The sequence below is a fragment of the Pinus tabuliformis genome, chromosome Q (genome assembly GCF_031772625.1).
Source record: "Pinus tabuliformis cultivar Carrire ecotype Pingquan chromosome Q, CPIR1, whole genome shotgun sequence".
NCBI classification, from domain to species: domain Eukaryota; kingdom Viridiplantae; phylum Streptophyta; class Pinopsida; order Pinales; family Pinaceae; genus Pinus; species Pinus tabuliformis.
In genome coordinates this window covers 456767149-456780225 of record NC_142296.1, presented here as the reverse complement: position 1 = coordinate 456780225, position 13077 = coordinate 456767149, and positions in this window count along the sequence as shown.

The following is a 13077-nucleotide window of genomic DNA, read 5'->3' as shown; positions in this document are numbered from 1 at the left end:
AAGGGCTTGAGGAGATTGAAGAAGAGACCATCAAAGAATTTTTGAATGATATGAGTGACTTAAAGCAAAAATGAGATATGATGGTTCAACCATCAAGTGAGACCATAGGGTCTTATATTTTTAAAACTGATAGTTTGTGTATGATGGCAGATATTGTAGGAAGAAAACAACCATTTGAAGATACCTTCAGAGGAGATAAACAGTAAGGGACTAAAGGCAAACTTGAGGAAGAGAGTATGTTAGCTAAAAACATAGTAAAGGATCATCAATTCACTATGACGATAGGCATAGTAGAGATATCCATTGAAACTTTTGAGACAAACAGTAGGGAAGAAGGACATCTACAGAAGGATGTTAAGAAGGAGAAACCCTCTGCAAATGATTTAGCCTTGGGAAAAGGAACACCAAAAAAGAAGTGTTTTGAATAGGATGGAAAGTCTTTTGAAGATATCGAAATTCTAGAGGAGTACTCTAGAGGAACAGATTATGATGGAGAAGACCTCTTGAATGAGGGAAGTAGTGATTTGCTATAGCAGAAAGACCTTGAGATTACAAGGATCAAAGGAAGACAATGTTTTAATAATGTAACAAAGCATGTAAAGGACAAAGCATGTAAAGGATGAATCTGGAAGAAGAGAGCACTGTGATGAAGTTCTTGCTAAGTGTGAAAAAGAGATTAAACTGCTGGAGAAACTGATGGGAGAACCTGACGGTAGAACAGAAGCTGCAGTTACAATTTATGAAGAAGAAGATGTGTCTCAAGTAGGAATGGAGACAGGAAGATGCAATATTTTGTTTGCAGGTTCATTAAACATCATGAATGAGTATGATTATGTGATCAAATAGATTGAGCAGAGATTGTTTGAAGATGGTAAAGAGGCGGTAGGAATTAAACAATTTCGAAGTAAAGATAACCAGCAGCAGGTTAAAGGAAGAGGAGTTCACTATAGTGGACAAGAGTAGGAAGGCATGATTAGAGAAGATGGTGTGGAAAAGAGACTAATGGACAGTCTCATGAATTCTGTTGAGAATTCAAATCAGCATACTGATATGCTAACAGAGGAAGAGGAAATAGAGCAACAAACTGAAATGTTGCCAACAAAAGAAGAAGCGCCAAGGCCTTATGTTTTTAATTTTGACAAGTGTTTTGTGGATTCATGTTTTGTTGCAATTGCTGGAGGAGATTTTGCATAGGTGAGCAGCCAAGTAAAGATGATAGAAGAAGACTTCATGGAAGAATTAAATCCATGGAACAAAGATGTTAAATTGCTGGAAAAATGCTGAACAGTCATGATTTAATCATGAAAGAGGGTAAGGATGATAGGGAGGCAGCAAGTAAAGCAAAAGTTGGAGCAAGCAAAGAGAAAGTCAGCATAGAAGACAACAAAAATAACCTGAAACACAAAGAAAGAAGTAAGAAGTTGAACATGGACCAGCCCAAAGATATGTTGGACATAGAAATTGAAGAAATATGGCAGCAAATGATGAAGCAATTCAAATGGAGGAAAATGGCAACAACAGCAAGCAAGATAAATCAGAAGTTGAACCTGATTGACAAGAAGACGAAAATGGAGCAAAATACAACAAAAGTACAGCGGCAACAAAGGAATAAAGCATTTGGACAGTTATAGAACAAAGTGTGGGATCCAAGAAGACCAAGACTAAAAGACACATGATCAGGAGATCATGAATATTTTCTACATTGGGAGTCTAATGCAAGAGCATTTAGCCCAAGGAAAATCATTGTAAATAATAGACATAGGGGGCATGCATTTTAGTAAATAGTTTTCCTAAGTTCCAAGTCAATGTAGTATTTAGGCCTTTAAGTGTGATCTAATTAGATAATGGAAGAATATGTGAATGCTCTCAAAATAAATAAATGAGAACATGAGTGGTAGAAGTCAAATCCAACACTCTAGAAGCAAGAGGAATCTTTTAGGAATTAATTAGAGTAGATATGGACCATTGAGTTGATAAGGAGACTTTTCTGCTTTAAAACAGAAAGAAAAAGATAGAGTGGATAAAGTCTGCCATATATGTATGCATGTAGCAAGCTTTAGGGCTTTTGGTGAGGGATGGGATAAGGTCCTTCATAAGTAATCCAATCCTAAGTTTCTATATATATGTATGTAAGCCTACGCGCAGAGGAGGAGGCCACCAATAGTAGAATCAGGCCTCTGTGTGTGAGCGAGACCGAGGAGTCTCGAATGTAATCTGTCTTTTACATTAATATATATACAGAGTTATTTTTGAATGTCTCAATAGAGTGTGAATTGCGTGTTTGTGATGAATTATGAATTGAAATCATAGGTTCTGTTACATGAGGTGTGCAAGCAGAGTTCTGCAAAACACGCAAAGGATACATTGAGGACTGTTCGAGCAGAACAACGAAGTGAAATTGGGTGAGACAGAACCCAAGTGGAATGCAAAAAGAGGAGTGATTCAGAGGAATCACAATGGACCATCGAGTCTAATTGAATAGACAGAGGAAGCTCTAGAGGAATGCCGTAGCAAGGGTGCGCTAAGGATCCAGCTCAAAGAGGCTAAAAATTAGAAGACAAAGTTCTGAAGAACCTAGAAGAGCCGCAAAAACCATTGAAAATGGCAGAGAATTCCTAAGTAATGGAATTGTAGAGAAGTGAAGTATTGATGCTCAGCAACTGTTGGATCAGCTACATCAATGGCTGAGAATCAATCGCATCAGCGCAAATCCCTTTTAAGTTATCGGAATAAGAACAAGTAGCGATTAATCATGGACCGTTGGATCGTGGCCAGATCAACGGTCATGATTTAATCGCATATCGGTGATCGGAGGTGCCAAGGGTCAGTGGTTTATGAATGATTGTGATGTCGTTGATAGTGATATATTGGCGATTGGTGTTGGGGATTATCAGCAATCATCCAACCACAGTTTGGCCTATCGGAGTAGTGGCAACTAAAGAGCGGACCCGACAGGGTTATAGTGGCAATTGTATAACCTTTGAAGTCTCATATATGTATTTGGAGTGGGGTTCTTGTGTAAACTTATGTTGCGTTAAAGTTATATGTTAATGCTCCGATAGTCGCATATCGGAAGAGGAGGGGGATACGAGCATATATGTGTGACCGTTGAATAAGCCGATAGCCGATTGTGATTGAGGTATAACCTCGGGGTCTGTGCATAACCCGTGTAGTGGCGGAGAAAGTTGTGTTTTGAGCATTTTCCCTTTATACAGGGATTTTCTAAGGAAGAGCGCCAATAGAATATTTCTGTGTTAATATATATATTAACCAAGGTCGAGAGGACTGGTTATATATATATATATATATATATATATATATATATATATATATATATATATATATATGCGACTAGAGGCTTAAATAAAGGTTAAGAAGGGTTTTTAAGTCCCAATAAGAGAGATTTAATGGAAGGCTTTGTTGAAGTCCTATGTGAAGGTTATAAGAGCGGATAGAGTTCCGATGGAAGTTTCAGGCGAGGTGATTGAAGTTCCTATAGACAAGAATTGTTAAGAAGGCCACCTGACCATTTATGGTCTGTAGATTTGACCGCTTCATTGAGTTAAATATCCTGGGACAGGAGTAGATGCATTATTGCGTAAAATGCATATTGTGGGTATGTGAAGGTGTTACCCATACCCTGCACCAAAAGTTGAGATGACCAAATCTCAAATGCCATAACCAATTTTCATCTTTGACCTCTGCTTGAAAGTTTACTTGTATGACAATTGCATCTTTTCTTGCATCCTCTTGTGAGTCCATTGAGAGTTGCGCTTTTGCACCTTCTCTCTACAAATATGATCTTATTTTTAGGGGAAACATTCTATTGTTTTTCATCTGAACCTTTGCAATCAACTGTCTACTTGGAGGTCTATCCAAAATTATGCACACATCATTTTTGAAAAAGACATCATAGCCCTTTTGTATGAGTTGTCCAATGCTCATGAGGTTATGCTTCATACTGGGGACAAAGTAAACATCTGAGATGTACTTCTTCTCCCACTTCTTTGTTAGGATATTAACTCTTCCTTTTCCCATGACAGAGACTTTGCTAGCAGTCCCTAATGTCACTTCAAATTTCACACTTTCATCTAGATTGGAAAACATTTCTATGTTTCCTAACATGTGGTTGTTACACCCTGAATCTAGATACGATATATCACTTTGTTTTTCTTGAGCTACATCACAAGCTAAAAACATTTTATCATGGTTCTCACTTTCTTTTGTGAATTTTGCACTTTTTTTGTTAATAATGTCATATTGCATCTTTCTACATTCATTTGCATAATGACCATATTTCCTATAGTAATGACATTGAACCTGAGATTTATTATACCTCTGACCTTGTGGTTGATTTTGGCTTGGGCCTTGATTTGAATTTCGATTGCTGCCTCTTCCATTTGAGCTTGAAGGGCTGCTTCTTCCACCTCTGTGTGGTCTTATTCCTCTTCCTCTAGCATATTATCTTCCTCTGCCTCGAATTTGACCAAATGATACTTTTGTCTTGAAGGCATACTCCAATGAGGAGCTTGTTGCTCTATTCAGTCTATGTTCATGAGAAATCAGTGATGCATTAAGCTCATCCACTGAGAACAGTGAGAGATCCTTTGTCTCTTATACGGACACAACAATGGCATCAAACATTGCTGGCAAACTTCTCAAAACTTTCTCAACTATTCTTCTTTCCTCAAGTGTCTTACCATGAGACCTAATTTGAATAACCAACCCACTTACATGTGTAAAAAACGAGTCTACATTCTCAGACTCTTTTATACAAAGTGTTTCAAAGTCTCTTCTCAACATTTGCAGCTTTTTTGTCTTGACTTTTTCCATGCCTTTGTAGGTTGTTTGGAGGGTGTCCCATGCTTTCTTGGACTTCATTGCTACTGCAACCCTTGGGAAAATACTTTCATGAATTGTTTGGAAAATATAGAACAAGGCTTTTGAACCCTTCTTCCTATTGTCCCCTAATAAATCTCTTTCTGCTGGAGATAAGGCATTGTATGTTGTTGCATCTGCTGTTTCTTAAAAACCATTCTCCACCAAATCCCAAATGTCTTGAGAAGAAAACAGGGCCTTCATTGTAATAGCCCAATAATCATAATTTTTGCCATTAAACTGAGGTATTTGAGGATTAGTCAAGCTTGTGCTTGATGTTGCCATTTCTGAGCGTAAGAAAAAAAACTTTCTACCTACTGGTAAATATGCTAAAAACAATCTGCCCTCAAAACAATTTTAATTGCTAGTAAAAACATTTGTTTTTACACTAACGAAGTTTAACCCGCTTTGATACCATGTTGAAAACTTCTACGCGGAGAGGCCGAGGGATGACTTTCGCGAAGCTTATTTCGTGCAGCTAGCTTTCACGCAGCTATACAGAGGCTTAAAAAACACAGTATTCACTCATGGAAACAAAAAACTCAGAGTAAAACAAAAGATAAAAACTTTGGATTAATTTCTAATTCATGAAAATACATTCATATGACACTGCGGCTCATTCACCAAGTAAAACAAGGTTTACAATGATTTACACTTCACGTGGAATAACACACAGTAAGTAATTGTTGTTTTCACGCACCTAGCAAAATTTGCTCCACAATTTTCTCCTCACAGACTATCACTCTCTTCTTCTCTCATTTGCGAAATCGCTTTTAGATACATATTTATCTCAACATACAATTTGACAGTAATACATGACATAGAAAAATAATTAATACGTTGTTGTTGTTGAGTGTGGAAATCGAAGGTGTCTATGGAGTATCGACAATAATCATGGAATGAATGCTTGCCCATATCTATTTACCAAAATACATTAAATACCTTAAATTACTTGTTATCTTGTGGGATGATTCGCACGGTACTATGTTCTGGGTTCAGTCCTTCCATCTTCAAACAAACACACAACCTACAAAAAAATACTTCTAACAAGTATCGCTGATGTGAAAGTATTTAACGCGGTGGTTTGGATTAATATTTCCAACCAGGCCTCTCAACATTCGAGGATTAAATTCCATAAAATTTGAAGTAAGGTTTAGCATATATAAATTGCACCCAAGAATATGGGCAACCTTCGATCAACATGACACCATTAAATGTTAAACGTAAGATGGTCCAATCGTTAATTATATTGGGTTTCACCAAAATATATATATATATATATATATATATATATATATATATATAAAAATCGGAGGGTAAAATTAACATGAGTCATACTAAATAAAAATAAAAGAAATTTGCATTCATAAACCAGTTTGTGTAATAAATAAATAATATAGTTATGAAAATGGGGAACCATAAAAAAGTAACATAATCTATTATAAGAAATGATCTTTGGGTAATGTTATCTACTTAAACTAAGAATAAAATTGTTGTCATGTCTACACAATGGTAATAATAAGATTTTTTTTTTTTTAATTAATTAATTAATTAATTTATTTATTTATGGTATGTTGCAAAGCCATGTCACACTTAACAAGTTGACTGTCAATTAGACTCAGAATTTAAATTAGATTCGATTATGCTTTTAAATGGGGTGAACATAAGATGAAGAATAATAGTTTAATAGAACGACATTTAAATAAATTAACTGATCTCTAAAGGACCCCATTTCTCTCAACAAATAAAATTAGACTTTAGGAGTATAATTAGAAGGAATTGTTGAAAATACCTAACAATGTGACATGCTCATGGAAAGATAGTCCATGGAGGGAGAAGCTTCGAATGAGTTGAGAGATCTTGAAGGTGGGACCTTGCAAATTTCTTGTATCATTTTCCCTCGAGATGAGTACGTCATATCGTCCCTTGAGAACGTCCCAATTTGGACATCTTCACTGTTAAATAGATTTTCAAATTAATCATACATACACATCAAGCCTATTATCAGAATTATTGAGACGAGATTATACCAGAACAATAACATCTCTGGTAGTCATTGCAAGAATGTTGGGCGCACGAAACAGCTTATGGGCCAATCATAATTATTGAGAGGAGATTATACCAGAAAAATAACATCTCTGGCAGTGATTGCAAGAATGTCAGCGCATGAAACAGCTTATGGGCCCATGGACTGAAGGCGCTAAGCGAGACGTTGGGTGGCACGTCTTACTTTGCCTCATTGCTTGCAAGGAGGCTAACACCATGGATGTATCGCACCCTTCCACTCATTTACCCTAACGCCAATGTCAATACCCCACCGTAGCCACTTAGGTTAAAACAAACAAAACATACACACTTTTCTTATGGTCATGTGATCCTATTAATCCATTACTCAGCGGAACTAGGCTTCTAGAGTTGGTTGATGGTTGAGTCAAATTCGGGAAGGAATGACTTAAGAGTAATGATAATGATGGAAGTTGCATAAATCTCAAGAGTGGCTTAAAATCTAGGTGAAAGAATCACAAAGTGGAAATAATATTTTTAAAATATATATGAATCAGATTATGACAAATTGGTATTTTTAATAATTTTAATATATATTATAAAGTTAACCATTAAAAAATATATTGGTCAAAATTCATCTAACAAATTTTTCCGGTGCAATGGTGGAAACTTGGTTGTCCTCTCAAAGTGATTATTTTCTCATGGTTAGTTTTCTACAACAAAAACTTAACATGGGAAAACTTGAGGAAGAGGTGGTGGCATGGACCCAGCAGATGTGTGTTGTGCAATGCTGAGGAGGAGACAAACTTCCACATGTTCTTCAAATGCGCGGCCTCCCAACAAATCTGGTATGAATTGGCTTCTTCTTTACATTTTCCTCACCTGAGTTTCATTTTTGTTAATGCAGCTTTTGACTGGTGGGGAAGACAAGAGGCATCTAAGCGTCCAATCCTTCCCATTGTGTTATGGTGTGTCTGGAAATGGAGAAATTTAAAAAAAATTGAAGACACAAACATCTCCTTCAAGACTGTTTTGTTAAGCTTCTCCTCTCTCTATGAATCGATCCAAAGATAGGACAAAGAGCTCTACAGGTTCATGGTCTGGAGCAAAGTGCTGCGTTTTTGTGGGTGTTCAGGGCTTCGGCTTCTTACACCTGGAGAAACTGCTGGCTTGATCTTCTACATTGTAAAGCCTTCTCCGGCGAATGCCCATTTCGGCAGTCGTCTTCCATTTGAGTGATATCTTGGGCTCCTCTCTCTTGTCGTTCTTTTTGGTTATGTTTTGTCAATTAGATCATCCAATAGCTCGATGTGGCAATATTTTGTGATATATGTTTTTACGTGTCTTGTTTTATATCATATGCTTCTATTCGGTGCCCAATGCTTTTTAAATATGTCTTTCAACTTCATGTAAAATCTGTTCAAAGCTGTCTTTTGAGTCTGGTCACCATTGTTATGGGAACCAAATCGCTTCTCTATATTCTACAGGTCATGCTGTATATATTGCCTCAATATAATATATCGTTTTTTCTTCTAAAAAAAATGTATTCAAAAGAAAATTAATTGCTAAATTTATGCCTTGGTAGGAACTAATAAAAATAAGCATCAATTCTTTTAATTATTTATTTTTTCTCTTATTAATAAATTGAAATTATAAAATTTAATAAGTTACGAAACTATATTTAAAATCATTTTTGTTAATTGAGTTAATTTAGAAAATCAAATAAAAAATATAATTAAAACTAAATATGGGTATCAATATAGTTAAATAAATTATGATTTTCAGTTTTTATTTTGTGATTGTGTTTTTAAATATGGGTATCAATATAGTTAAATAAATTATGATTTTCAGTTTTTACGTTGTGATTGTGTTTTTAAATTTTCATTTTATGACTGAGGAATCTATAATTAGGCGAGTCTCTTCTAAATGAAGATGGAATATGGAACCAATTGTGAGGCTACCACTATAACTTTTATTCCATTATAACTTTTAGATAAGGGTCAGATAAGTATGACACATACTAACTTTCAAAAAAATGACATTTTAATAAAAGAATGCGTTAACAATACTTTTATTGAATGAGTATTTTAAATGAGGTGAACTATTATGTTATTTTCATTACTTATCTAAATTTATAAATTTAAATATAAAATATATTTTCCTAATTAAAAAACAAAACCTAACAAATTATTAGATTTTTATTTATGAAATAAATTTATAAAATTAAATTTTATAATTAACAAATAATATTGACAATTAATAAAATAAATGAGTAATAATATTTTTTTAATTAAATTAACATATAATATTAATTATAATATATTTTTGCTATTAAAACAAGTCATAAAGTTTTTATATAAATGAGAAATGCTATACATATTTCTTTTCAAAATTCACAATGTTTCCATCTCTATCCTTATAAAGAGGATTTATACAAGTTTTGTTTTTCTGTATCTTATCACAATTTTAGCCTCCATTTATATTTGAGATAGTTTTCAAATCGAAATTGTGGTATTAAAAATAAAATGAAAAAGAAAAATTGCTACGAGAACCTAATTATTTTTTTTATTAATGATAACATATTCTTTCTAAAATAGAAAGAATAAACAGCACAAAATCTTTGTTCGTCATGAATTACTATCTGGTGGTGTTCTAATCCATTAATAAAATATCGTATTATGAATATTTTGATATATATTTATAGTGCATATTGAATGAGTATTTTAAACCAGGTGAATTATTATGTTATTTTCATTATTTATCTAAATTTATAAATTTAAGTATAAAATATATTTTCTTGATGAAAAAATAAAACCTAGTAAATTATTAGATTTTTATTTATCAAATAAATTTATAAAATTAAATTTTGTAATTAACCAATAATAACGAAAATTAATAAAATAAATGAATAATAATATATTTCAATTAAATTAACATATAATATTAACTATAATATCTTTTTGCTATTAAAAAAAGTCTTTATATAAATGAGATATGATATTAAATATAATATTCTTTTGCTATAAGAAAAAAGTCTTTATATGATGAGATATGATATACGTATTTCTTTTCAAAATTCACAATGTTTCCATCTCTATCCTTATAACGAGGATTTATACAAGTTTTGTTTTCTGTATCTTCTCACAATTTGAGCCTCCATTTATGTTTGAGATAGTTTTCAAATCAAAATTGTGATATTAAAATTAAAATGAAAATGAAAAAAAAAATCCTTACGAGAACCTAATTATTTATTTTACTAATAATAACATATTCTTTCTAAAATAGAAAGAATAAACAACCTGCAATTTTTTCCAATCATTAATTACTATCTGGTCGTGTTCTAATCCATTAATAAAATATCTTATTATGAATATTTTGATATACATTTATGGTTGATATACATATATAGTGTATATTTTAATAATCCATCAACAATGTTATTAATATCTATGAGTATGTGTGTAAAAGGAATCCAATCAAATATGGGAAGTGTTTCTTTGATGTCTGGAAGAATATGCTAAATATAAATAGTTTTTTAATTAATTTTTTTTAATGTTCTTTGTCAATTACCACTTTTTGATCTTGTCATTCTTCAAAAATGTGATTGTGTAAGGTACATGATGTTAGGAATTTTACTTAGTTGTTGGAATTTTCTTAAGGGTGTATTTAACCAATACACATATAAATTGTGAAAGGAGAAGTATTATTCAAACCCCACACCTAGGTAGATTCCATCATATACCCCCATCCAAAAACCCTTAGGGTGTTACTGAATCAAGTCATAACATGACTAGCCCAATATTTTTGATAGCCTTTGGATTTACCCTAAAATCGTTGCATTAGTTTATAATAATATTAGAAATGGCTTCAAATGATACAACGAGTGTATAAGATAGTGGCATTACTATCCCACTAAATTTTGTTAATTATGATCCATGAGAATCATTCATGAAGTGCAGTATATATGTTTACCTTCCATGATTTCAAGCACTTTGAGAAAAAGGAGAGACCATGTAGCATGGATGCCCAAATCTACCATTTCCTGGTTGAAAAAATGCACTATATATGAACATGAAATGAAGAGATATGACATAGCTTCATCAGATGATTTACATAGAAAATATTAATTAAGGTCCTCCCGACCCCACTATATAATATTGTCCTACATTAATAGCATGTTCTTTATTTTCATCTAGGACGTTATTCTTTTCTTTTAGGGGGCATCAAGTCTACAAAATGAGCTTCACCACCACTTAGTTTGTCATGTACGCCTTGTTTATGTGATAGAGTTGTCACCAAGTTTTGTAGTAAAGTTCTAATTGTTTTGATTCTTTAACCACACCAACTCATCTTCAATTTTATTTATTAATTAGATGAAGCTTGATACAAGGATATTTATGTAGGATTCTCATTCGATCACCTCTTGACCTTCAAGTTGCAACACAAAGGAGGATTTAAAATCCATATGGCCACATTCCTATGGGGTTTAGCCTTTACATCCATTTGGACATAAAGGATAGCTTAATGAATATGTTTGATCAATATATTTGATAAGTCTATAATCATTATATTTGATAAGTCTATAATCCTTTCCTAATCCAAGCCATAGTTCCTGAATCAATTGCACCTTTGTGCTACTTGCAATTCACTAAGGAATGCAATTCCAATAATGGGGAAGAAAATAGTGATTTCTAGACATGTGAATCTATCTTTATTTTTTGTGGTTACCTAAATTAATTTGCAAAGGATAATGACGTAAGGTATATTTCTTTGAGAAGATTTCCCCATAGAGAGGAATTTTACAACATGAACAAAATGCTTTGGGCTTCCAATGCCTTGCTTAAAACATAAATGTTTTTGAATCCCCAACCACCCAATTATTTTGGAAAGTAAATATTGTATAATTTGATTAAGGGTATGACCCCATATTTCTTGGAACCAAACCATAAGAAATGAAATGATTCTTCTAAAATTTTGTGAGGATGTATTTAGGGACAAAATATACTGAGCACCAATACATCAAAATGATGATCTCGAGTGCTACCGTTACCACTATAATTATGCAACCTCTTGAACATAGTTTGTTGACCCAAAAAGTGATTTGAGCTAATAAAAAATTCAAACAACCATAACTAGTCTATAAATGTGTATTTGAGATTTGTTAGGAAGAATCTCAAGTACTTAAAGCCATAATCAAAGGAATTTTATGGTAAAGTAAAATAAATATCTGCTTAAGCGTTGGCTATGTTTGGTAGTAGATGGGGTATAATACATGTTTTTTCAATGTAAACTTGCATGAATATAGAAGAGTTGAATAAACTAATAATGGATTTTATAATAGAAAAGTGCCCTTAAGGACCCTCAGAAAATAGTATAATTTCAACTACAAAAATAATATGAGAGAGACCTTGTTTAAAGGTCACTTCAGTTCCCATAAAGATATCCTTGGAAATTTCCTCATGAATCAATTTAATAAGTGCCTTAACAATAAGAAGAGAATGAAGAGGCAACAGTAGGAAACATTGTATTAGTCCTTAAGAGGCCTTAAAAAGATCGATGGGGAGTCATTGATGATGACAACGAATGAAGTTAACTAAAGGAAACCCATAATCCAATTAACTATTTTTAAACACACACCGAATTTGATCACTACTAATCTAAGGAAGGTCCAATGTATCGTGATGAATCCTTTAGGGATGAGTAGGTTGAAAGTGACCATAGGAATATTATGGCTATTTAGTCATTGGATGGATTTACAAGTGACAGAAACCACATCATGTATTTTTGTATCGTGTCAGAAATCCAATTTTTCAACTAATATGATTTCACTAAAAAGAGGATTTAGGTGATACACCAAGACTTTTTAGATCATTTTATAGATAAAATTAGAGCAATATATCATTCTCAATTCCTAAAAAATCATGCCCAATCATGCTTCTTTGGAATGAACATGTTCAAGGTTGACTTTAGTGGTCTCAATACCTTCCCTTAATGTCAAAATCCAATACTAATTTTCAGAAGTCTTCTTTAAAGCATTTGGGGAAATCTAAATAAAATTTGGCTAGGAGCCCGTATGGGATAGGGTTATTCTCTCTCTATATGGAAAAAACTATTTCCTTTATCTCATTTTCATTAACTTCCTCCTCAAGGGCCTAGTTCATTTATTCATAGAGGGTATGTTCAAATTTAGAGATA